Genomic DNA, 27,791 nt, shown 5'->3' on the forward strand with positions numbered 1-27,791 from the left:
CCCTAATAACATAGAGCCATGCCTTCACAGAGTCAAGGGGTGGTGAGGATCGTATTGACTTTTGGTTTTGTGTGTGTGTGTGCGATTTTCCCATGTTCGTTATTAATTATCCGCGTGTGTTTTATTGCCGATCCGACTTTTCCCACAACTGCTGTAAATTGTGCGCATGTTGCTTCCGTTGCCATTTTCCCATGTTTGCCGTGTGTGTGTGAGAGGGATAGATTTGAGTGCTTGCTAGCCTGCTGGAGGACCACGGTAAACCGGTGGACTGGTCTGAGTGGTTGGACCCATGTGGCGAGAAATTGGGGCACCACGTGGACTCCCTCCTTAAGTGGTTGGTGTTCCTGAAAGCCAAAGGGAGTCAAAGGGGTGCCCCTCCTGAGAGACCAGGTTAGGGTTTCTGGCCACATCCAGTGGTTATGCAACCAGAAGGACAGGGCACTGCTGCACGCTGCAGAAGGCAGTACAAGCTGCCCAGACTCGAGGTCAGAGGGACTGAAGTCACCTGCAGGCTAATACAGCTGCAGCAGGCGCAGGCAGCCCACCGATCTGGCTGGAAGCCAGACCCACTAAAAATTCGAGTCCTGGTCCAGCATGGTGATAAGTTGGATGTGTGGCTGGGGGATGGGGATATATTGCTAAACAGTGACGAGGAGGGAGCGCCCGAGGAGCCGAGGTCCCACAACTGCCCCTTCCCCTATACACTTGAACCCCTGCACACTCGACTCGTCACCACGCGGTTCCAGGTCCACCGCAGAGCGGAGGGGGATGAGGATGAGCAAGCCACAGAGAAGCATGCCTGTGGTCCCTCCGAGACCACCAAGACCTGGGATTTCTCCACAAGGGATGTGACCCAGCTGGAGGATTGGTACCGCTAATGGCCGGGTGAGCATCTGGCCGCGTGGCTGCTCCGATTGTGGGATGAGGGGCCCCCAACTTGAGCCTCTCTTATCAAAAGGCGAGCACCCTGGGGAGCCTCGCTGATCAACAACGCCAGAGATCCGGGAAGGCATTACTCTGTGGGATTGGGTGGTGACCGCTGTGAGGGTCCGATACCGGATGCCCGCAATGGGGTACGGTCAGTGAGGGCACCCAGGTTGTTAGAGACTGGGCATCTACCAGGGAGCCTATGACCTTAATTTTTTTTAGAAAATACCCTAGCAGTTTACCTGGTCACCACCACGTGCCCCGATTTAAAGTGATCCTGCCCCTCATGACACCAGCTAACGGGAGGACCATGCGAGATGCCATCACCCTCCTGGAAGGGCTTGAATATATGCAGCAGGGGCCACCCATCAGGTCCATAGGGCAGAGGCAAGGGCTAGAAACACAATCCCTCCCTGCTTTACGTGCAGGCAGCTGTACATGGACCTGGTGCACGCAGGGGTGGACTGTGACAGCATAGACGGGATCACTAACCCTGACCTCTATGCCCTGTGGAAGGAGCTTTGTGGGGGGGGGGGGGAACAGGACAGGGGAAAAATCCATGCCTGCCCTGGAATCAAGCCCCCAACCTCCAGACCATGCGGCCAGCCCACACCAGCACTAACTCATCCTCTGCCCCTCTCCCACCCGAAACTGTCTCTCCTGCCCTCAAGGCAGAACTCAGAGAGCTGCTGAGACAGGAAATCTTCCATTTTCACCAGCAGGGCAATTCACCCATGAGGTGGCAGACCTCCAGCCCCCTGGCGCATTTACACCATCGCCCTCTCCCGCCCAGGGGACCTGAGGCCACATATACCCATTACTGTATTTTGGGGAAAGGGAAACACAGAGAGGTGGATGGCACTCGTTGACACGGGTGCCCAACACACCATTATCCTGGGCAATCCCACCGGATGGAAGAACAGGTAGAGGGCTTGGGAGTTCCCTTTTACCCGTGAAGGAGGTCACACTCCGCTTAGCCATTGGGAAACAACCTCCCCAACCTGTAAAAGTCCTGATAGCCACTTCGCTTGAGTGCATCCTCTGCATTAATGTCTTAAAACGACAGTCCGTTGACACTAACAGAGGCAGTCGCACAGGCCACTATTGTAGTTGGAGCGGCCAAGTGGCTGAAATATCCCCCCCCCCCCCCAGATCATCTGTAACCATTAGTATAGAGTGCCAGGGGACACCAAGACATTACTGAGGCCATCCAAGCCCTATTATGGGAGGGTGTCATTATACCCACAGCATCTCCTTCAACAGTCCCATCTGCAAAAAGGATGATGGTGGACTACCGACACTTAAACAAGGCAGCCCCCCCCTTCTGCTGCAGTACCGACATATTCACCCTTGTAGAAGACATTGTGAGATACCCAGATAAACCCTGGTATGCAATAGTGGACTTGGCCAATGCATTTTTCTCCATCCACCTCCATCAAGATTGCGAGGAGCAATTTGCTTTACATGGGACAGGAGACAATACACTTACTGTCATTTACCCCAGGGCTATGTCCACGGCCCAACAATTTGCCACAGCCTAATCTCCCATAATTTACATCAAATTCAACTTCCCCCAGAGGTGTCACTTGCCCATTATATAGATGATATCCTTCTGCAAGGTCCATCTGAGACCGTTCTCTCAGAGGAACTTCAAATGTTAATCTCCTCCCTCAGGGGACATGGCTGGGCAATTAACATTGAAAAGCTACAGGGCAGCCAGAATGTCCTTTTCCTTGGGATTCAATGGCACTCAGACCAAAGAGACATTCCTGAGAATGCCAAAAACAAAATTTAAAACTTTGCTGTACCCTCAAATAAAACAGACTACTGTTCACCTTAAGTTTTAACTTTTGAGGAATTTCCAATGCAATGCATCCTCCAATGCTTCAGGGGTTGGTTCTGCCAGAAATCTACCAACCTCAACCTCCATTGCTGCTGATTTTCTACTCAAAAGGGATTTCCCCAATCAGATCGATCATTAATCAATTAATTAAGCCCCAACAATTTAAAAATGGCTCCAAACAATTTGTTCAGATCCTGGACAAGCCCCCAATTTATGTTACGTACACACAACCCTGTAAAAGTATCAGCAACAAAACACTACTTTATTAGTAACTAATATTGTAACTTAAACCAGGTAAATCAAGAGTTAACGGTGTTATGCATATATAGGTGTAAATAAAGTTCCCAAACTTACTCAAGCTCAGGTGGTAAGAGTTACAGCCTTATAATTGTATGGAAGAAAAGTTCAGTTCAGATACATGAGATTGAAGTGTGAGAGAGAGAGATTCTTGTAATCTGAGTAAACAGGTGTCATTGACTCTCCTCATTGTCCTCCAAATATTCCAAGACAGCCAAACGTGACCAACTGAAGAGTGCCATCTTCAAGTGATAATCTACCAACCCAGGCAAGGGTTAGACAAGTGGAATTCACAGGGTCACCCTTTACATGCACCAATAGTTACGGATCGATTCCTTCTAAGTCGATCCTCAGCCCTACCCTTTGAGGGTACTTAAAAGTTCAGAGGCAATTTCCGCCACCAGCCTTCATGCTCTGTGTCCTGTGAAACAAGCAGTGACGCTTGTTTAAATGGCATTGAGCTGAACACCAGCTGTCCATCATATATAAGCTGCTTTCAATACAGCTAAGCAAGCTGTCGAATAAGTACTGCCACTTGCTGCCCGCCACGCAGGTGTCCCTTTTGAATCAAAAGTTTTGGCCAGTGAGATGGTTGCTGAATGGAGCCTCTGGCAGAAGACCCAAGGGCACAGAGTGCCACTCAGTTTCTGGACCAAGTCTCCACCTGAAGCTGCTGTGCGCTACAGCCCATTTGAGTGCCAGCTGCTGGTTTGTTACCTGGCGCTCCTCACCACTGAACACCAAACAGGCACCAACCCTGTCGTCCTTTGCCCCCACCTGCCCATAATGTGGTGGGTCAAGTCCCCCGATTCCACCTAAAAAGAGGTCATACCCAGAGGTCCTCCATAGTAAAGCGGATGTGGTATATCGTGGACCGGGCCAAACCCAGTCCAGAAGGGGTCAGCCGCCTCCACGAACAGATTATGTCATTTTTGCAGTCCCAGGACCCAGCCCCAAACATACCCAAAATGCAGCCCTCCCCTGCGTCCTGGGGCCATCCATTTGACTCCCTCGACCCTGATCACAAATTGCATGCCTGGTTCACAGACGGATCCAGCCGCTGGAAAGGGGGAAAGCAGTACTGGAACTTCATCCCACCACAGGCAAAATTTTAACCATAGAGGGAGTGGGTGGGTCCAGCCAACTTGCTGAGCTGGCAGCAATGGCTAATGATATGGCTGTATGGATGGCCCAGTGGCATGAGATGGGGTGGGAAATTAATGGATGCCCCCTCTGGGGACAGCAGCACTGGCGGTTCATTTGGGACCAGGCTGCCCACATAAATATTTCAGCCCATCACGTGGATGCCCATACCCAGAGAAATTCTGACGAAGCAATATATAATGCCTCTGTGGACCAGGCTGCCCAAATATGCCGTGCCACCACTTCCCCAGCAGAAACCGACTTCAGTGCACTAGCTGTGTGGGCGCACTGCAACGGTGGCCATCTTGGACCGACAGTACAAGGCATTGGGCAGAGCAATTTGGGGTTGCCCTCACGCAAGATCAATGTAAGACCTCTGTTGCCAACTGCCCCATCTGCCAACAGGTAAGACTACGGGGCTGGCCAACAGGGGCGCCGGGTCACATTCGTCACTGTACGGGAGCGGGTTGTGTATGGTAGATTGACTATATTGGACCTCTCCCATGCCAAACTGAAAAGCAGTATGCCTTGCCACATACTCTGGTGTCCTGGTGGTGGTGTCCTGTGAGAGGGCTGACCAGAACAGCACCATCAAAGGATTACAGTACCTCTCCTCCATCTATGGGGTCCCATGGGAGGTGCAATCTGATCAGGGCTCACGCTTTGATGGGGCACAGGTTCAGAGCTGGGCTGCTGAGGTGGGGATCTTGTGCCAGTTCCATATACCCCATAACCCCCAGGCATCGGGATTAATTGAGAGGATGAACGGCCTGCTTAAAGAAAAAATAGGCACGCTTATGCCTTCTCACACACTGCAGGGGTGGTTGAGTGTGCTGCAGCAGGCCGTTGACCAGTTAAATACACGGCCCACCAGCCGGGGGGGTCTCCACTGTCCCACCATCTGGCACACTCCCCATCCCCTGACTTAGAAAACACCGAACCCCCGATTCCAAGGACGGATATGACAGAGTATACGTATGGATATGATAGCCACAAGCTCCCTCCCAGAAGGGAGAAGTTGTCGCACATGGTCCAGGTGACACCTGTTAGGTCGCGATTCCGGATAAAACTGACTTGTCTACATACCCGACACCTAACCCGATGAGAATGAGTCTGTTCCTCACACCCCACCCCCCTACAGGACAATGGCGTTACTCCAGTCAACCCTCCTGGTCACTGTGACGATCGGCTTCAGGACAACAGCTAACACCTTCCTCAGGGTCGCTTACGAGTTCGCCAACAACACCAACAGATCGGACTGCTGGATCTGCATGTGAACCCCACAACACACGCTGATGATGCGCTGCCTCTCATGCCGATCCCGCTGGATGACATCGGATGAACTGTTTACAGAGATTGTTTGCTCCTGTGGGTTTTGGAAAACAGTATCTATTTGGGGGGACCCTAATGGCAGTCCCCCACCACTAGATAACATCTCTTCCAGCAACTCCCAATGGGGTGGGTGCTTCAGGAACTGGTATTTTCCTCCCTACAATTTGACCTCCACCTGAGTCCTGACCCTTAGGGTTAACCTAAGGGTTATCCCTTAGTCAGTGAGTGGACCCAGGGAATGTTGGTGCAGGCTCTGAAATGAGCAGTTTCAACCTTTCTTTTGGCCACAGCAACTGTTAGCGAGACTGGTATCTGGGCACTCCAGTGACCACTGCCGATGGTGCTGCTAAGCTGGGGGCTCCCTGGACTCTGACCGGGACCCACTGGATTTGCAGCCACTGCGCCTACCCGTGGCTCCCCACAAGCTGGTACAGTTGTTGCTTTCCAGCATATGTGGTGCCCTTCATCCACCTCCTGAGCGATCTGGGGGAGCACATGAGATAGAGCGGACACCGGGACAAGATGGCCATTATGGAGGCGGAGAGGTTCTGGATGATAGCCTTTCCCAGATATGGCACGGCCCGATTGTCCCGGAGGTGATCCAGATGACCAGAGTGCTAGAGTCACTGGCCAACGAAACGGCAGTGGCACTGCAACACACCGAAGATGCCCTCACCCAAACGGCGGCAGAGCTGGTGGCCATCATGATGATCGCCCTGGAGAATCGACTGGCCCTGGATTACCTACTCGTGGCTGATGGTGGTACCTGTGCAGTGATTGGTAAGGAATGCTGCATGTTTATCCCTGACCAGTCGAGTAACATAACCCACTTGGTGGCTCACATTCGGGACTTGGTGACTAAAATTCAAAAATCGAGGGATCGGCTCCTCCAGCACAACACCTCATTGGGAAACTGGTGGCCGGTTGGGTCCCAGGGGAGGTGGTGGGCAACTGTCATCCACTGGTCAATTGCACTCATTCTCATTGTCATCGCTGTGTATATATTATGCTGTGCTTGCCAAATTATTCAGAGCATGTCTGCCTTTCTTTAGTTCTGTACAGTCACATATAGCATTAACCTTAGAAATAGTTAAGTGTAAGACTTCCGTGAAGATATATTATTTTCCTTCTCACTGTTACATGTAATGCATGGCGAGTGGTGTGGCGTCCGAGGGGTGGACTGTATTGGAAGGATCGTGACTGTCACGTGACAGCACTGCACACTACCTGGTTGGAAGGCACACCACCTGCCAATCAAGGTTCGAACCCTCCTCGCCCATCAATGCACACCTAACCATTGGCCCCTTTAATTAGCCTTGTGCTTGGCCTCGGGCAATTGGCCTTTGTAATCAGCTTAACTCTGCTGGCACCGAGCCAATGGCCCCCCCTGTGAATTACCTGGGCTGGACCCTCCAGCCCTCCTACACTAAAAGGGTGCCATGTGTACTGGACTCTCTTTTTGCCATCTCTGAGGGGCCATGCTGCTTCACTCCAGACTGAGAACCGTGGAACGGCCCTGGAGAAATTGTTGGTGAGCTGTGCATTGATTAGGGTTGGGAGTGTTGATTATTGACCCTAATAGCATAGAGCCATGCCTGCACGGAGTCAAGACATGGTGGGTATCAGATTGACTTTTCCCTTGATTTTGTGTGTGTGAGTGCACGCGTGCACTTTCTTCCCACGCGATTTCCCCACGTTCATTATTAATTGTCTGTGTGTTTTCTTGCCGAACCGACTTTTCCCACAACTGTTGGAAATTGTGCGTGTTGCTTCTGCTGCCATTTTCCTTTACTACCAAGACTGTGTGTCCAGAGTCCTTGCCTTTGAGACCTACTGAATCTGTTTTCTCATTTACAAAATACTCCAAAATTGGTCTGACCAAAAGCCTCAGTATTACATCCTTGATATTATATTCTAGTCCTCTTGAAATGAATGCTACCATTGCATTTGCCTTCCTTACTCAACCTGCAATAATCTTTTAGGGAATTCTGCCTGGAGACTCTCAAGTCCTTTTGCATTTTCTCTCCATTTACCACATGAGACGTGACCCCTGTACCATGTGAGAGTAAGTATAAGAATAGAATGAGATGGAGGATAAATGTGTGGCTGAGGGATTGGTGAAGGGGGCAGGGATTCAGATTTCTGGATCATTGGGACCTCTTTTGGGGCAGGTGTGACCTGTACAAAAAGGACAGGTTTCACTTGAATCCCAGGGGTACCAATAACCTGACGGGGAGGTTTGCTAAGGCTACTGGGGAAAGTTTAAACTAGATTTGTTGGGGAGTGGGAACCAAACTGAAGAGATGGAGGAAGAGGCTGTTGGCTCACAAATAGAGAAAACTTGGAGACAGTGTGTGACGGAGAATAGGCAGGTGATAGAGAAGGGAAGCGCTCAGACCAACAGTTTGAGATGTGTCTATTATAACGCAAAGAGTATGATGAACAAAGCGGATGAGCTTAGAGCATGTATCAGTACTTGGAGCTATGATATGGTGGCCATTACAGAGACTCGGATGTCTCAGGGACAGGATTGGTTACTTCAAGTGCTGGGTTTTAGATGTTTCAGAAAGGACAGGGAGGGAGGCAAAAGAGGTGGGGGTGTGGCACTGTTGATCAGAGATAGTGTCATGACTTCAGAAAAGGTGGACGCCATGGAGGGATTGTCTACAGAGTCTCTATGCATGGAGGTTAGGAACATGAGGGGGTCAATAACTTTACTGGGTGTTTTTTATAGGCCGTCCAATAATAACAGAAATATCAAAGAGCAGATAGGGAAACAGATCCTGGAAAGGTGTAATAATAACAGAGCTGTCGTGATGGGAGATTTTAATTTCCCAACTATCTATTGGCATCTCCCTAAAGTGAGAGCATTAGATGGGGTGGAGTTTGTAAGGTGTGTTCAGGAAGGTTTCTTGACACAGTATGTAGATAAGCCTACAAGAGGAGAGACTGTACTTGATTTGGTATTGGGAAATGAACCTGGTCAGGTGTCAGATCTCTCAGTGGGAAAGCATTTTGGAGATAGTGATCATAATTCTATCTCCTTTACAATAGCATTGGAGAGAGATAGGAACAGACAAGTTAGAAAAGCATTTAATTGGAGTAAGTGGAATTATGAGGCTCTCAGAAGGAAATTGGAGGCTTAAGTTGGAAGCAGATTTTCTCAGGAAAAATTATAGAAGAAATGTGGCAAATATTCAGGGGATATTTGTGTAGAGTTCTGTATAGGTACATTCCAATGAGACGGGCAAGTTATGGTAGGGTTCAGGAACTGTGGTATACAAAGGCAGTAATAAATCTAGTCAAGAAGAAAAGAAAAGCTTACAAAAATTTCAGAGATCTAAGTGATGTTAGAGATCTAGAATATTATAAGGCTAACAGGAAAGAGCTTGAGAAGGAAATTAGGAGAGCTAGAAGGGGCCATGAGAAGGCCTTGACAGGCAGAATTAAGGAAAACCCAAAGGAATTCTACAAATATGTGAAGAGCAAGAGGATAAGATGTGAAAGAATAGGACCTATCAAGTGTGACAGTGGAAAAGTGTGTATGGAACCGGAGGAAATAGCAGAGGTACTTAATGAATATTTTACTTCAATATTCACTATGGAAAAGGATCTTGGTGATTGTAGTGATGACTTGCAGTGGACTGAAAAGCTTGATCATGTAGATATTAAGAAAGAGGATGTGCTGGAGTTTTTGGAAAGCATCAAGTTGGATAAGTCGCCGGTACTGGATGAAATGTACCCTAGGCTACTGTGGGAGGTGAAGGAGGAGATTGCTGAGCCTCTGGCGATGATCTTTCCATCATCAATGGGGATGGGAGAGGTTACGGAGGATTGGAGGGTTGCGGATGTTGCTTCTTTATTCAAGAAAGGGAGTAGAGATAGCCCAGGAAATTAGAGACCAGTGAGTCTTACTTCAGTGGTTGGTAAGTTGATGGAGAAGATCCTGAGAGGCGGGATTTATCAACATTTGGAGAGGCATAATATGATTAGGAATAGTCAGCATGGCTTTGTCAAGGGCAGGCTGTGCCTTACGAGCCTGATTGAACATTTTGAAGACACATTAAACACATTAATGAAGCAAGAGCAGTACATGTAGTGTATATGGATTTCAGCAAGGCATTTGATAAGGAACCCCATGCAAGGCTTATTGAGAAAGTAAATAGGGATGGGATCCAAGGGGACATTACTTTGTGGATCCAGAACTGTCTTGCCTACTGAAGGAGAAGAGTAGTTGTAGAGAGGTCATATTCTGCATGGAGGTCAATGACCAGTGGTGTGCCTCAGGGATCTGTTCTGGGACCCTTACTCTTCAAGATTGTTATAAATGACCTGGATGAGGAAGTGGAGGGATGGGTTAGTAAATTTGCTGATGACACAAATGTTGGAGGTGTTGTGGATAGTGTGGAGGGCTGTCAGAGTTTACAGCAGGACATTGATAGGATGCAAAACTGGGCTGAGAAGTGGCAAATGGAGTTCAACCTAGATAAGTGTGAAGTGGTTCATTTTGGTAGGTCAAATACGATGGCAGAATATAGCATTATTGGTAAGACTCTTGGCAGTGTGGAGGATCAGAGGAATCTTGGGGTCCGAGTCCATAGGACGCTGAAAGAAGCTGCGCAGGTTGTCTCTGTGGTTATGAAGGCATACGGTGTATTGGCCTTCATCAATCCTGGAATTGAATTTAGGAGCCAAGAGGTAATGTTGCAGCTATACAAGACCCTGGTCAGGCCCCACGCAGAGTACTGTGCTCAGTTCTGGTTGCCTCACTACAGGAAGGATGTGGAAACCGGTGAAAGGGTGTAGAGGAGATTTACAAGGATGTTGCCTGGATTGGGGAGCATGCCTTATGAAGATTGGTTGAGTCAACTTGATCTTTTCTCCTTGGAGTGAGGAAGGATGAGAGGTGACCTGATAGAGGTGTATAAGATGATGAGAGGCATTGATCATGTGGTTAGTCAGAGGCTTTTTCCCAGCTGAAATGGCTGCTACAAGAAGGCATTGGTTTAAAATGCTTGGGAGAAGGTACAGAGGAGATGTCAGGGGTAAGTTTTTTACTCAGAGAGTGGTGAGTGCGTGGAATGGGCTGCCGGCAATGGTGATAGAGGTGGAGACAATAGGGTCTTTTAACAGACTTTTGGATAAGTACATGGAGCTTAGAAAAATAGTGCTATGGGTAACCCTAGTAATTTCTAAGGCAGGGTCATGTTCGGCACAACTTTGTGGGCTGAAGGGCCTGTATTGTCCCATAGGTTTTCTATGTTTCTATGTTTCTATTATTCCTTCTGGCAAAGTACAAGACCATACACTTCCTTACACTATATTCATTCTTCCACTTCATTGCCCATCCTCCTAATGTATGTCTTTCTGCAGCCTCCCTGCTTCCTGAACACTTCCTGCCCCCCCACATATCTTCATATCATCCATAAAAACCTTGCCACAAAGCCATCAATACTGTTATCCAAATCATAGAACCATAGAACATTACAGCACAGTACAGGCCCTTCAGCCCTCCATGTTGTGCCGACCCATATAATCCTTAAAAAATGTACTAAACCCACACTACCCCATAACCCTCTATTTTTCTTTCATGCATTTGCCTGTCCAAGAGGCTCTTAAATACCCCTAATGTTTTAGCCTCCACCACCATCCCTGGCAAGTCTTTCCATGCACTCATAATCCTCTGTGTAAAAAAACTTACCCCTGATATCTCCCCTAAACTTCCCTCCCTTAATTTTGTACATATGCCCTCTGGTGTTTGCTATTGGCACCCTGGGGAACAGGTACTGACTATCCACCCTATCTATGCCTCTCATAATCTTGTAGACCTCTATCAAGTCCCCTCTCATTCTTCTACGCTCCAAAGAGAAAAGTCCCAGCTCTGCTAACCTTGCTTCATATGACTTGTTCTCCAAGCCAGGCAACATCCTGGTAAATCTCCTCTGCACCCTCTCCATAGCTTCCACATCCTTCCTATAGTGAGGTGACCAGAATTGAACACAATACTCTTTAAGTGCGGTCTCACCAGAGATTTGTAGAGTTGCATCATGACCTCTCTACTCTTGAACTCATTCCGCCAGTTAACGAAGCATAGCATCCCATAGGCCTTCTTAACTACCCTATCAACCTGTGCAGCGACCTTGAGGGATGTATGGATTTGAACCCCAAGGTCCCTCTGTTCATCCACACTCTTAAGAAACCAATCATTAATCCTGTACTCAGTCTTCTGGTTTGTCCTTCCAAAATGCATCACCTCACACTTATCCAGATTGAATTCCATCTGCCATTTTTCTGCCCAACTCTGCATCCTGTCTATATCCTCTTGTAACCTTCGACAACCTACAACTCCATCCACAACTCCTCCAATCTTCGTGTCATCCACAAACTTACTCACCCATCCTTCCACCTTTACATCCAGGTCATTTATAAAAATCACAAATAGCAGGGGTCCCAGGACAGATCCCTGTGGCACTCCACTAGTCACCGACCTCCAGGCAGAATACTTTCCTTCCACAACGACCCTCTGCTTTCTTCCTTTATGCCAATTTTTATCTAAACAGCCAAGGTTCCACTTATTCCATGCCTCACGACTTTCTGGATGAGTCTCCCATGACCTTGTCAAATGCTTTGCTAAAGTTCATGTAGACCACATCCACTGCCCTACCCTCATCAATTTCTGTCATTTGTATAAAGTCAATTTCAAAACCATTGACATATAACGTGAAGCATTCCCAATACTGACCCCAATGAAACACCACTAGTCACCGACAGCCAACTAGCATAGGCCCACTTTATTCTGACTCTTTGCCTCCTGCCAGTCAGCCAATGTTCTATCCATGCTCGAATCTTTCCTGTAATGCCATAGGCTCTTAAGCAGCCTCACGTGTAGCACCTTGTCAAAGGCCTTCTGAGAATCCAAGTAAACAACATCCACTGATTCTCCTTTGTCTATCCTGCTTGTTATTTCCTCAAAGAATTCCAACAGATGTGTCAGGCAAGATTTCCTCTTAAGGAAACCATGCTGACTTTGGCCTGTTTTATCATGTGCCTCTATAACTGAAACCTCATTCCTAATAATGGTCTCCAACAGCTTCCCAAACACTGAAGTCCGGCTTACTCGCTTATAATAACACATACAAAATGCTGCAGGAACTCATCAGACCAGGTAGCATCAATGGAAAGAATACAGTTGCTGTTTTGGGCTGTCACCCTCAGCAGGACTGGAGAATAAAAGGTGAATAGATTTAAAAGGTGGAGGGAAGGAAGGGAGAAACACAGGGTGATGGACAAAACCAGAAAGGGGAAGGGAGAAGTAAAGAGCTGGGAAGTTGATTGGTGAAAGAGATGCAAGGCTGGAGAAGGGGGTATCTAATAGGAGAGGACAGAAGTCCAAGGAAGAAAGAAAAGGAGGGGGGAGAATATAATTACCTTTCTTCTCCTTCCATCCCTCCTTAAAGAATGGAGTGACAGTTGCAATTTTTTAGTCCTCTGGAATCATTCCATAATCCGGTGATCCTTGAAAGATAATTACTAAGACCTCCACAATCTCTTCAGCTACCTCTTTCAGATCTCTGGCATGTAGTCCATCTGGTCCAGGTGACTTGTTTACTTAAGACCTTTCAGCTTCCAAGCACCTTCTCCTTAGTAAAAGCAACTACACTCACTTCTGCCCCATGACCTTCTCATATTTCTGGCATTCTGCTAATTTTCCACAGTGAAGAATGACACAAAATACTTATTCAGTTCAACTGCCATTTCTCTGTTCCCCATTACTACCTCTCCAGTGGTCTGATATCCACTCTTGCCTCCCTTTTACTCTTTTAATGTATCTGAAAAAATGTTTTTGTATTATTGCCCAGCTTACCTTTATACTTCATCTTTTCTCTCCTTTTTGCTTTTTAGTTGCCTTCTGTTGGTTTTTAAAATGTTCCAAATCCTCTAACTTACCACTAATATTTAATCTATTATATGCCCTCCCTATTGCTTTTATGCTGCTTTTGACTTCCTTGACACCCATCTCATCCTCCCTTTAGAGTACTTCTTCATCTTTGGGATGTATCTATCCTGCACCTTTCAAATTGCCCCAGAAACTCCAGCAACTGCAGTTCTGCCATCTCCCCTGCTAGTATCTTTTCTCATTCAACTTTGGCTAGCTCTTCTCTCAGGTCTTTGCAATTCCCTTTACTCCTGGCTTTATCTTCTCCCTCTCAAACTGTGGGGTGAATTCTGATTACTGACTCCTAAGGGTTCCTTTACCTTAAGCTCCCAAATCAAATCTGGTTCATTATATAACACCCAATCCAAAATTGCCTTTCCCTTAGGGGGCTCAAAAGACATCTCATAGGCATTCTACAATGTCCCTCTCTTGGGATTCAGCACCAATCTGATTTTTCCCAATCTACTTGCATATTAAAATCCCCCATGACTATCGGAACATTGCTCTTATTACATGCCTTTTCTACTTCCCACTGAAATTTATATCCCACATCCTGGCTACTGTTCGAAGATCTGTATATAACTCCCATCATAGTCTTTTTACCCTAATAGCTTCTTAACTTTACTCATATGAATTCTACATTTTCAAATCCAATGGCACCTCTTTCTAAGGGTTTGATTTAACTTTTTACCAACAGAGCCACCCCAGTCTACCTGCCTATCCTTTAGATACAAGGTGTATGTCCTTGGACCTTATGCTCCCAACTATGATCTTCTTTCAGTCATGTCTCAGATATGCCTACGATGTCATACTACTTTACAAGATTATCTGCCTTGTTCCATATACTTCAAATATAACATCTTAGGTGCTGTATTCATCACCCTTATTGATTTTGCCCCCATGGTGTATTTCATCTCTCCTACTGACTGCAGTTTTGCCCTATCATCTGCCTGTCCTTCCTGATGGTCTCGCTACACACTGCACCAACCTGTATACAAACTGTCCCATTTTCAGCACTATCACTTTAGTTCCTTCCCCCATCAACTTAGTTTAAACTCTCCCCAACTGTTCTAGTTAGCTGATCTACAAGTATATTGTTCCCCTTCTGGTTCAGGTGCAACCCATCCTTTTTGTACATTAGAGATCCTAATGATCTCGAAATCTGAAATGCTGCTCCCTGCTCTAGTTCTTAGCTACTCATTCTTCTGTACGATCATCCTATTCCTGCCCTGACTAGCATGTGCTTAATAAGCATAATGAGTTAACTAGCCTTTAGTTTGCAGTTTTCTCTTTCACACCTTTTCTTGATTATTGAATTAATTTTTGCTTTCTTCTAATCTACTTGGATAATCCAAATATCTTGGAAACTTTGGTAATCTATTCTATCACCTCTGCGGCATTCTGTTCAAGAGCCTTAAGGTTTTAGTCATTAGGTTCTAGACATGGCTTTGTTGGGAGTGTATATGTGTCCTGGGGCATCTTAATCAGACCATAATTCAATGTAGATTACAAGGTTAGAAATCTCCATCAGAGATGGCATATGTGAAACTTAGGTATGGCTCAGAATAATCAGGAGTACTGTTTCATGGTTAAGGTAAGGGATTTTTGTGAATCAAGAGTATATTCTTTTGTAAGCCCCACTCCATCCCTCACCACCACCACACCCTGACTTTTCATTGATGCTATTTGGTCATAAAGTAAGTGCAAACAAAAATTAATTTGTAAACCACTCACAGTTGATTACTGTGGAGTGCAGGAATAAATACAAAATACAAAAAGACCCCCAAAGGTTCCTGGCAGCTTTTGTGACTCATGACAGTTAATTGCATTACTGGTGTCACCACTTCAACACTCAAGAAACTACCGATAATCTCCTGTGAATTTATGACCATCAGAGAGCTGGTTCTTTTGTTGGTAACCTTGTACATTGCTTTTGTAAGTACTTGAGGTTGGGCTTATGTACCTGGTTTTATGTCAGAGTGCAAAATTCTGGCTGACTGGTTTTGATCAGTAAGGAGATCAGAGACAAATTTCTCAGATGTTTTGCTATGCTGGCCCCAGGGATTTCATTTTATCTTTTGTTTCCTGCAGGAGATGACATGACTGCAGGGAAGCGATGGGGTGATTTGATCGTGGGGTAAGTTTTTGGTCATGATATCCTAGACATCATGAGTAGGTAAGGAAGCTAGTCATTTCTTGCCCACTATGTGTGCATGTTTTAATTGTGATGAAAACTGCATTTCTGATTTGCAATTGCACTTGAGTCTCTGAGTTGCATTAAAACCCTTGATAGAACTGAGGATGTTGAATTTTTTCATGCCCAGTGTTGAATACCATTTTCTTGTAGATACTGATATCTCTTTTGGAATGGGTCACAGATATCATTGGTACAGCAAAATTCAGTGGTGGATGAATGATTTTGAAGAATGCGTTGCTCCACCAGATGCTTCTAATATTATAATGACCTCAGTCAAGGGCATTCCCATTTAGAAATTACCTATGTCGACTTTGCTGTGCTTTCTTTCTGGGTGATGTTTTTGTGTGGGATACAGGAACTGTGGCTGCAGCTGCAAGATGAGCTTCAATTGCCTGCACACACCTGCACACTGCTTAGGGCACTATCCAACACTAATAGAACGAAAGGACACTGTATAGAGATGGGGGCAGGGAATGATATGGCAGGGGGCAGGATAAAATGAAAGGAATATTTTCACAAGCGGCCTGACAGTAGTACTTCACAGCAAGGTGAACGAAGGTCACTCCTCAAGCAGAAACATTTCATTTGCTTCATTTACCTGTGCTTCAGGGTTTGTACTGTGTGACATTGTAAGTATCCAATGGTAACTAAACATGTAAAATTGAGGCAGCCACATCAAAAGTACATGGAATGTTACTTTCAGATGCAGAGGCTGAATATGAGGATAATTTTTCTTTGACACCAACTTCCCTGACAACGTATAATTTCACAGGTGTAAAAATGCAGTCTCCATGATTAACAAGCGTATGTGAAGAGAAGTTAAGTTGCTTTAACAAGCAAGGTTAAGGATAACAGTATTGTTGTTTGTTGTGCTGCATCTACTGCTGTTCTTTGCCATAACTGTGTTGTGCCTTTTTGGGGTGGAGGTGCAACTTTTCTTTTGGAACACTTTTGATTGAGAAGGGCCGATGAACTTCCCCACATTGATCCAGCTGGTGACATCTGTGCAGCCCTTCACTTTGGTTGTTCTGCTTCTCTTTATTGGGATGTCTGTTATGTGAGCTGGCCCTTTTTGGGAAGGCAGTACCTTTCATAGGTGTATCTGTGCTTCTGTGCACCCCTTTAGCCGGATTCCTTTGCTGCACTTTATTGGGATAACTGTGTTGCCTTCTTAAAATAATAATAATAATAATTTATTTATTTAAATCTTACAATGTGAGGGAGTAAAACTCTTTGTGTTATGACACCATTGCAGTGTACAGACGTGTGGATCTAAAAGTCTAATGGGTTGGAGAAAGAAGCTGTCCTGCAGACTGTTAGTCCTGGTTTTAATATTGAGGTACCATTGCCAGATGGAAGCAGCTGAAACAGTTTATGGTTGGGATGACTGGTGTCCCTAATGATCTTCCAGGCCTTCTTTCTACACCTGCTGCTGTAAATATCCTCAATGGAGTGAAGATCACATCAATGGGGCTACCTTTGGTAATGGGTTTAATATTGTCACATGTACTGAGATACAGTGAAAAGCTTACCATCCAGGCAGATTGTTCCTTGCATCAGTACATTAATGTAATGCAAAAAGAAAAAAAATTGTGGAATTTCCTTAGCCTTCTGAGGAAGTAGAGGCACTGACACACTTTATTGTCCATAGCGTCCACGTGGCTAGAGCAGGACAGGTTGCTGGCGATGCTTACACATAGGTATTTGAAACTCTGAACCATCTAATTCTCAGCACCATTCATAGAGAAAGGGGTATGCATTCTGCTTTGTTTCTTGAAGTAGATGCCTTTGCTTCCTTTCATTGTGAAGCATTTGAGCCACTTGTCTTCCTTATATCGTCTAAGACCACAACCTTGTCGTGCTTTGGAGGCTTGTGTACCTCAATGGCCCAGATAGCTATGTTGCCTGGAGTCAGGACTTCATGCTTTGGCTCTTTGTAGGGTCACCCATGCCAAACAGGTCAAAGGGCTGAGGCTAGACTAAGAGTGGTCCACCAGTCATTCTCAGTTTGAGAGGTCAGCTCAGGGCTAGCAACTGCTTAATCTTGGGGACAGAGCAATGAAGAATCCTTCTCCATTTGAGTACAATGGTATTCCAGAGTCTCCACCCAGGACCTGCATGATTTACAGTCATGAAAACCGAGAGGAATCTTCTAACATGATGAAGGAAGCCCTGAACGCCGCCGGAGATGGAGGATCTTCATTGATGCCCTAAACACCAGTGCTGTAATGGGTGGTAAGTAAGTATGTCTTCCCTCTATGGGGTAGCCATGCTGCCCTGTTTTGGAATACCTGTGCTTCTCATTACTGGGAGACCTTTGCTGCCCCTATTGGGATTCCTGAATTCCTCTTTGACATAGCTATGTTGATCCATGTAGGATACTTCTGCTTCCCTTTATACAGATGCCTGTGTCACACATTGTTGTGATACATCCAGAATCAGAATCGGGTTTATTATCAGCGGCACGTGATGTAAATTCTGTTAACTTAGCAACAGTTTAATGCAACAGCAACAGATAATCGAGCAGAGAGAAAAAAGTGATAATAATAAATAAAATAAAACATCATCATGATAATAATAAATAAACTAGTAAATCAATTACGTATGTTGAATAGATTTAAAAACCATGCAAAACCATAAATACTGTAAATTTTTTAAAAACTGAGCTAGTGTCCAAAGCTTCAAAGACCATTTAGGAATTGGATGGCAGAAGTGAAGAAACTGTTCCTGAATTGCTGAGTGTGTTCCTTCAGGCTTCTGTATCTCCTACCCTGATGGTAACAGTGAATAAAGGGCTTGCCCCACTACCCTTTATTAGGGTCCCAGACCTGTCCTTTATTGGAATACCTGTGCTCAATTTTATTTGGATATCTGTGTTCTCTTTTACTGTGTTCCTCATTATTTGGAGCCTGCTCCTTCCCTACACTGAGATACATGTGTGCCTTTTTATTGAGGTATCTGTGATTTCCTAACTTCGGATATCTGTGCTGCCCTTTGCTCAGATATGTGGAACTTCCTATTTTGAGATACCTGTAGTTTCCTTTATTTGGATACCCATGCTTCCCTTGGTTGGGTAGGTTTGCTGCACTTGGTTAGGACACTATTGTCCTGCATTTGGATACCTGTTCTTTTCAATATTATGTGTGTGCTGCTTTTTATTGGGATATCTCCAGTTCACTATTTGAAATAGCTTTGCTGCTGCTGATTAGAGTAGAAAGTTTGCTTTTGTTGTGATGGTTTTGCTGTCCTTTGCACAGATGTTATGCCTGGTACTGGGCCCAACGTACTGCCCCTATAGGAAGAATGGACCTGTCCTTTCTTGGGATTGATGAGCTTCCTTTTATGAACTCAATGTCTTTTTATTGGCACATCCGAGCAGGGTATAGATGGGTCATATTCGGCATAGAGGTCAGTCACCAGTGGAGTGCCTCAAGGATCTGTTCTGGGACCCTTATTCTTGATGATTTTTATAAATGACCTACATGAGGTAGTGGAGGGATGGGTTAGTAAGTTTGCTGATGACTCAAAGATTGGAGGTGTTGTGGATAGTGTGGAGGGCTGTCAGAGGTTACAGCGGGATGTTGATGGGATGCAAAACTGGGCTGAGAAGTGGCGGATGGAGTTCAACCTAGATAAGTGTGAAGTGGTTCATTTTGGTAGGTCAAATATGATGGCAGAATTTACTATTAATGGTAAGATTCTTGGCAGTGTGGAGGATCAGAGAGATCTTGGGGTCCAAGTCCATAGGATGCTTAAAGCACCTGCGCAAGTCAACTCTGTGTTTAAGAAGGTGTACGGTTTATTGGCCTTCAGCAATTGTGGAATTGAATTTAGGAGCTGAGAGGTAATGTTGCAGCTATATAGGACCCTGGTCAGACCCCATTTGCTCAGGTCTGTTCGCCTCACTACAGAAAGGATGCAGAGGAGATTTACAATGATGTTGCCTGGATTGGGAAGCATGCCTTATGAGAATAGTTTGAGTGAACTCGGCTTTTTCTCCTTGGAGCGAAGGAGGATGAGAGGTGACCTGATAGAGGTGTACAAGATGATGAGAGGCATTGATCGTGTGGATCGTTGGAGGCTTTTTCTCAGAGCTGAATTGGTTGCCACAAGAGAACACAGGTTTAAGATGCTTGGGAGTAGGTACAGAGGAGATGTCAGGGTTAAGTTTTCTACTCAGAGAGAATAAGCTGCAGGCAACGGTGGTGGAAGCGAATACGATAGGGTCTTTTTTTTAATATAAATTTTTTAATTGAATTTTCAAATAGTTACAGAAGGAAAAAAAGATTATCAACCCTTCCCCGCTCCTCTTAACCCCTCCCCCTAACACATCCCTGTAGAAAGAGGAAAAAAAAGAAAGAAGAAAAAAGAAAGAAAGAGTGCCTAGATATCGGAAGATCCCCACATGCTCCACGGAGTTCATAATAGCTTTAGTATATTTATTTATTTATTTCCCCAAATAACCAATAATTTTATCTTCGGAGCAGCTATATATTTAATCCTATCTTTTGTAAATAAGGGCACCAAATTTTCAGAAATATTTCATATTTATCTCTTAAATTATAAGTAATTTTTTTGTGGAATGCAGCTGAAAATTTCATTCTTCCAACGATCTATACTTAAGTATGAATCAGATTTCCAAGTAACTGCAATAGCCTTTTTAGCTACTGCCAATGCAATTTTTATGAATTCTTTCTGATACTTATTCAGTTTAGATTTTTGTTTTATCCCTTCAATATCGCCTAGTAAAAATAATGTTGGATTATGTGGAAGTTGTGTTCCAATAATTTGTTGCGATAGGGTCTTTTAAGAGGCTTTTAGATAGGTACTTGGAGTTTAGTAAAATACATAAGCCTAGTAATTTCTAAAGTAGGGACATGCTCGGCGCAACTTCGTGGGTTTTCTATGTTCTATGTTCAATATTCTAAATGCATAATTTTTTACTCAGTTTTTTACACCTTTTTAACTGTTACCATGAAACTTAGACAAATTGGGGCAGCTGCTTATTTGGAACAAAATGTATTGATAACCATGTGTCCTAATTACCTAGAAAGTAATGTATATAGTGTACAAACATGCTGGAGGAACTCAGCAGGTTGGGCAGCATTCGTGGAAATGAACAGTCAACATTTCAGGCCAAGACCCTTCGTCAGGACTGAGCGTGTTTGTATGTGTTGATTTGACCGCAGCATCTGCAGTGTACTTTGTGTTTATAATGTATATAGTGTATGTTTCCCTTTATCAAGATAGGTATTCTTCAGTTTATTAGGATGCTGTTATTCTTTTTATTGAATAAAGATGCCTGTATGTCTATTCCTTAGGACCACTATGCTGTCCATTATTTGGTTATTCATACTTCCCATTTTTGGGATACTTACGCGTTCCATTATGGAAAACCATGCTTTCTTCAGAAGTTCTTACTAGTCACCATATATAACACTGAGATTTAGTTTTGTGCAGGCATATTCAAGAAATCCATGTGTTCAACCAGTGTGCAAAGGACAACAATCTATGCAAATATAAAAAGAAAGAAATACTAAAAATAAATAAACAATAAATATTGAGAACATGAGACAAGGAGTCCCTGAAAGTGAATCCATAGCACAGTTCCAATGCCACATTCAAGTTTGCTGACTGTTACAGGTCATAATGAATCAGCATGTATGAGGGAGATTGAAAATCTGGCTGAGTGGTGCCATAAATCAAATGAAGTTTAATTGTCATTCAAACCATAAATAGATCCAGCTGAACAAGACAGTATTCCTCTGGGGCCAAGGTGCAAAACACTCAAACTAGCAAGCAAACTTCAGAATAGCAAGTAACATTCAAAACAGCAAGTAACATAATTCAAAATAGTGAGCAAAGAAGCATATGCACGAGAAAATTCTATAGTCAAGACCCTAAGTGACAATGTTCAGCATTTGATGGTAAGTCTCCCAGCAGTGTGCAGATGCACGTGGGCCAGCGTGTAATTCCACTACTCAAATACCGGAGGGCAGCACCAGCAGGAGAGGCCAGGCCCAATCATGTTGTAAGTGCTTCCGCATCTCTCACCTGGTCTGCAGCATCAGGCAAGCCTGTGGTTTGAGACCTGGTCCTTGCTACAACTAAGTCTACAGAGCTCCCATGTCATCTGTCCCTCCACCAGACAAGGGCTACAGGCCTGTAGCAATTTATATTATCACTGTCCACCAGTTTTGCAGTTGCAAGAGAAATGTCTAAAACAATCTTCTATGGTTATGCTGCACCAGCTCCAAAGCTTCAGAATAGCAGGAAGCAACACAATCTGCAGCCAGGTTAGCTCTTTCGATATCCCAACACGTTCCTCTGACACATTGGTGGGCTCTTCCAACATCCCAACCGACTCCTCCAATATCCCAACTGGCTTCTTTGACACCTCAGCTGGCTCTGCCACTGACACTAGTTTAGCCACTCCAATCAATGAGCAGCACAGTGATGGAGTAGCCCTGCAGTACCCAAAGTTCCTGGAGTAGAATTGTCCTTGGATCATAAAATAAATAAATTTTACTAAGAAAAAATCACCTTTGGTTGGCCCCTGAGAGGCCACTGCTTTTGCACATGCCACCATCTTACCAGCCAAACAACAACCTCTTACTCCATGTCAGTCAGACCAAGAAGCTGATTATTGATTTCAGGATAAGGAAACCAGAGGTCCATGAGCCAGTCCACATTGAAGGATTAGAGGAGGAGAGGATTAGCAACTTTAAATTCCTTGGTGTTATTATTTCAGAGTTCCTGTCCTGGTAAGTGCAATTATGAAGTGAGTTTGGCAGCACCTCTACTTCCTTAGGAGTTTGAAGGTTCAGCAAGACATCTAAAACTCTGACAAACTTTTACAGATGTTTAGTGGAGAGTATTATGACTGGCTGCATCACAGCCTGGTACAGAAACACCAATGCCCCTGAACGGAAAATCCTATAAAAAGATGTGGATATGGCCCAGTCAGTCATGGGTAAACATCTTCGTCACCATTGGTCCCTTCTATTGGGTACTTGTAAGTCTCTTCTTTGGGATGACTGTGCTGCCCTTTATCTGGTCACCTGTGTTGGGATGCCTTGCTTCATTTTATTGGAATGTTGGCACCTTTGTTATTGTGTAATTTGTCAATCCCCGTGCTGGGACACATGCACTGAGCTTCATTAAGATACCTGTGTTTTCATTTTTGAGGTATGTATACGGATCTCTATTGGGTTAACTGCATCGGGTTACCCATGCATCATATTATGCTTCCATGTGCGCATAGGGTAGGTTGCCCTTATTGAGATACCTTTTATTTGGAGACCTGTACTTTCCTCTAATGGGAAAGCTTTGGTGTTGGTTATTGGGTAAGTTTGCTTCCACTGAACCAAGTCTATCTGACCCACAAGGACGGCCGCCCCGTACCACTGAATCAAATATCTCAGACTTCTTCTGAGCTCCGTTACCAGGTTCAGCACCTCGTGCATCCCCATCTCGGACACACTCAAACGGGACATTGGCCTCTTCCAGGCTTTCAACACCCGTACCTTTTTCAAATTCTAACTCCCCCCGATCCTCCCAGTTACTCTCTGGGCAGCCCCCCCCTCCCCGGGGAAGGCGCAACCCTGCGAGCTGAAACAACCTCCTCGGCCTTTTCAGCAGACCCCTTCGAGGCAAGGGTACCCTTTCCATCTAGGACTGCCCTCATCTCATTATCGGGAACACCTTTAGAACTCTCAAGTTCTTCAAACAATTCTGCCAAACCAGACAGATCATCCATGTCCAACTCTGGACCTTTTAACAGCTTTATCGGTTTCTCATCTTTATTCCCTACCTCTAGGACCTTTCTCTTCGCTAAGGGCAGATCTACCTCCTCTCCCTTACCCCCTCTCACTTTACTACTCTTCGTCTTACCACCCTCTAAACCCTCGTGGCACAGGGTCAGCAAAGACGTCTCGGCCAAATCAACACTGGCCAGATTTAAACTGCTCTCGTTCTCAGCTGCCTCTCTCGACAGGCTGCGAGTGACCCCGCCTGCGAGATAGTCCTTGGGCACTAGGGGCGGGGCCACCACACTCGCCGGTCGGCAGGTCGGCAGCATTTCTGACCAAACCTTACCCCCTGCTAAATCGTTCCCAAGCAGGATGTCCACGGCAGCTCTCGGGAATTCTGATGGCACCCCTATTTCAACTGATCCATACACCAGCTCACAATCCAGAATGACCTTATATAAGGACACCATTTCTATCCTTTTATTTATTCCTTCTACCTTTACCATGCCCGTTTTCCGACCAAATTCTAGTACCTTACTGCTGATCAATGACAGCTCAGCCCCCGTGTCTCTCCAGATTCGTACGGGAACTGGTGTGAATCCCTCCGTCACAGACACGGTTCCGTGTGACAGACAACTCTCAGAGCCTTCTCGTACTCTGTCTACCCTCGGCTCTCTGGTCGATTTACTGATTACCACGGTACACCCGATAGAGACTGCGGCTTTCCCTCTTCCTATCTCTTTCCTCGGTGCAAAGCATCGAGATGCAATATGCCCCTCCTTTCCACAATTAAAACAGGTCAAACCCGGAAACCTCTGGCCGTCTTGCCTTTCCCCCTCAACCTTACCGCTAGCTCCCGGTGGGACCTCTGCCTCACTCGTCGGACTTTCTCTATCGTTCCCACGGTCTCTCTGGGAACTTTTATTCGAGGAAGACTCTGTCTTGTGGGTTAGGACATATTCGTCCGCAAACCTAGCAAATTCTGAAATGGACTTATCCGGCTTCTCATTCAAATACATCCGGATCTCCTCTGGAACACAACCTTTAAATTCCTCAATCAAAAGTAACTCCCTGAGACGCCCATAATCCTCGTCCACCCTTTCCGCGGTGCACCAACGATCCAAGAGCTCCTCCTTCTCTTGGGCTAGCTCGGTATACGTTTGATTCCACCCTTTCCTTAAATTTCTAAACTTTTGTCTTTCGGCCTCATGTACCAATTCGTAAGTCCGGAGAATGGCCTCCTTTACTTCAGCATAATTCTCCGCTTCTCCCTCCTACAGGGACAATGCCGCATATGCTCGTTGGGCCTTCCCCTTTAACACACTTTGTAACAACGCCACCCACTGCTCTTTTGGCCACTTCTGATTTACTGCCACCTTTTCAAAAAGCAAGAAATAACTATCAACATCTGTCTCCTCGAACGGCGGTACCAATCTCAACTCCCTGCTAACATTAAACCCCTCCACTCAGTCTAACCCTTGATCTCTTCGCTCGTTCCTCATCTTCTCCATCTCCCAGTCATGTTTCCTCTGTTTCTCTTTCTCGGCCCGTTTCTTCTCTTTCTCGACTGCTTCTAGCTCCTTTAGCTGAATTTCATGCTGTCTTTGCCTCTCAGCTTGGTCCTGCTCCTTTTTCACCTCTAACCCCTTTAGTTGGAGCTCATGGTCCTGGGTCGCCTCTAGCTCCTTTAGGTGGAACGCCTGCTCCCTTTCTCTCTCAGCCCTTTCTTTCTCTCTCTTAGCTGCTTCCAGCTCTTTTAACTTAATTTCATATTCCAACCTTAATCTCTCCACCTCTAACTGAACCGTCCCACTTGATGGTACCTTTTCAGGGATGTCTTCCAATACCTCAGCTTCAAACACATTCTTCCCAATGTAATACTGAGTTATGGCCCTTCACACCTCCTGCTTTTTCATGGACGACCTCACTTCTGCGAGGTTCAACCCCTTCGCCAAATTTAACAAGTCTGATTTGGTGGCCGCCTCTAGCAGTCGGGTTTTTCATAAATTCACCCACGTCCATCTTTGCTGGTTTCCCGTCTGGCTACCCGCGTAACCAGATTCAAGTTTTGGACTTACAAGCCCGATTCACTGACCTCCCAATTTGGTGTCAAATCCCGAGATGAGAAACCCAAGTTGTTACGTATCCCGTAACTGGATAACTTACCAGCAAAGATAGGGAGGTCCGTTGAAATCTGATGTCACTATTTTCAAACGTTTTTATTTATAAAGGGGCACAAAGTAAGGTTAATACAAACATTCAGATAATGCACGTCGTCAATACTCAATCTAAAGCACGGGTATAGTAATAATCATCATTAAGAAATGAGCTCTACTGTTGTCTAGGGGATAATATATTGTCTGTTGGAAATATAAAAGTCACTCAGAAGTCTGCAGGCTTCAGCCTTTTGGGCATCACTGGGTTTCACTTGGTGCGACAGAGAGAGAGAGATTGGTGAGAAAAGTAAAGACTTGCCGGGTCTTTATGAAGCATCTGTTGAATCAGGGGAGCGTTGGTTCCCCGTTGTGAGTTCGAAGTCCTTTTTGGTGTTATCAGCCACCCGCTCCCCAGGCCAAGGAGAGGTGGAACGCACGTGGCTTTGTAGGGCTTCCCGCTAGCACGGGAGCACTGAGTGATGGAGTCCTTCTGGTGCGTCACTGGGGTACCGCCTCTTGCAGTCCCCTTTTATCTTGACTTGCAAAGTTGTAGATGTCCATCAACTTAGGGTGATGCAATCCCCACCCCCACATTGCCCGAGGGTGTCCATATGCATGGTAGCTGTCACATAGCAGGGACATGCACTTCACACAGGTGTCTCTAAGAACAATGGCCAAAACCGTTGCATTGTCTCTCATTTCCTGAGTCTGAGACCCGAATTAATAGTGATCTTGCGATTCTCCGGAAGGAGGGGGCTGCTCCCACCCCTTCAGCCCCTCAGAGCTGTGGTACATTCATAACACAGCTTACACAGGACCTTCAAGGACTGTCTGAACTTTACCCTGAACAGGTGCCAACTCCTCACCAATATTTTCCAAACTAAACACATTCGTGCAACTTACTGAAACTGTGCTTACCTTGTAAAAAAGTTTCAAACAAGTAATTAATTCCACCTCCAAGACCTTTTATTCCGTAGGTTTCCATAGTAACACCTGCAGATGGTCCCTCTTGGTCAAAACAACACTTCCCTTTGTTTTGAGAAGTCTCCAAGTCTTGTCTTTCCAACAAGGTCAAAGGTCTTGCCACCAATCCAGACTTCACAGGGTAACTGTATTTCTTTCCAACCAAATCCGACACCTCAGGTTTTAACTGAGTTTCAACACAATGTTCAGCATCCTGCAGGTTTACAGATGCCTCGACAACCTGAACACAGGCAATTCGGACTGCCTCCTCTTCCTTGCTTTCATCACTAGTCCCAGCTTCAACTTCTAATTCACCCTGATCATTCCGGCTACTCTCTTGGAAGTGCTCATTCAGGAAAATCTTAACCTTATGGGTCAAAGCATACTCAACTGCTAACCTAGCAGACTCTGAAAGGGTCGCAGCCTCTTTTTCCTCTAAATACGCCCTTATTTCATCAGGGACTCAACTTTTAAATTCTTCAATCAAAACCAACTCTTTCAAGGTGTTAATATCCTCATTTGCCCCTTTTGAGGTACACAATCGATTGAAGTACACAAGTTTCTCATAGACAAACTCTACACACATTTGGCTCTCAGACTTCCTGAAATCTCTAAACTTCTGTCTGTACGCCTCTGGAACCAACTCGTAAACCTTAAGCACAGCATCTTTCATTGTGTTATAAACAGTTGCCTCTCAAGTGTCAGAGCAGAATATGCTTGCTGGGCTTCCCCTTTAATTGCACTCTGTAACAAAACAGCCCACTGGTCCCTTGGCCACTGCCGATTCTGGGCCACTTTTTCAAAATGCAGGAAGTACTTATCAACCTCTGCTTCATCAAATTGAGGTACCAACTTAATCTCTCGACTGATACTAAACCTATCACCAAGGTCTGGCATTTGACGTCTTCTCTGCCATCTCTCCCTCTCAAACTCTCTCTGTCTTTCTGCCTCTCTAGCCTCGAGCTGTTTTAGTTGCAACTCATATTCCCACATTAATTTTTCTAACTGGAGCTGAAGCTCAGCCTCAGTAGGTTTACTATTAGCAAACATTTCCAACACATCCTCTTCAAACTTTCCCTTGGATATATACTACAGTGCTATTAATGTCTGGATCTGAGCCTTCCACATTTTAGTATTCACCTTAAGTTTTAACTTCTGAGCAGTTCCCAACAGCACAGCCTTCTTAGCGTCAGGGGTTGGTTCTGCCAGAACCCTGTCAACAACCACCTCCATTGTTGCTGATTTT

This window comes from Hypanus sabinus, chromosome 11, assembly GCF_030144855.1.
Source record: "Hypanus sabinus isolate sHypSab1 chromosome 11, sHypSab1.hap1, whole genome shotgun sequence".
Taxonomy (NCBI): Eukaryota; Metazoa; Chordata; class Chondrichthyes; order Myliobatiformes; family Dasyatidae; genus Hypanus; species Hypanus sabinus.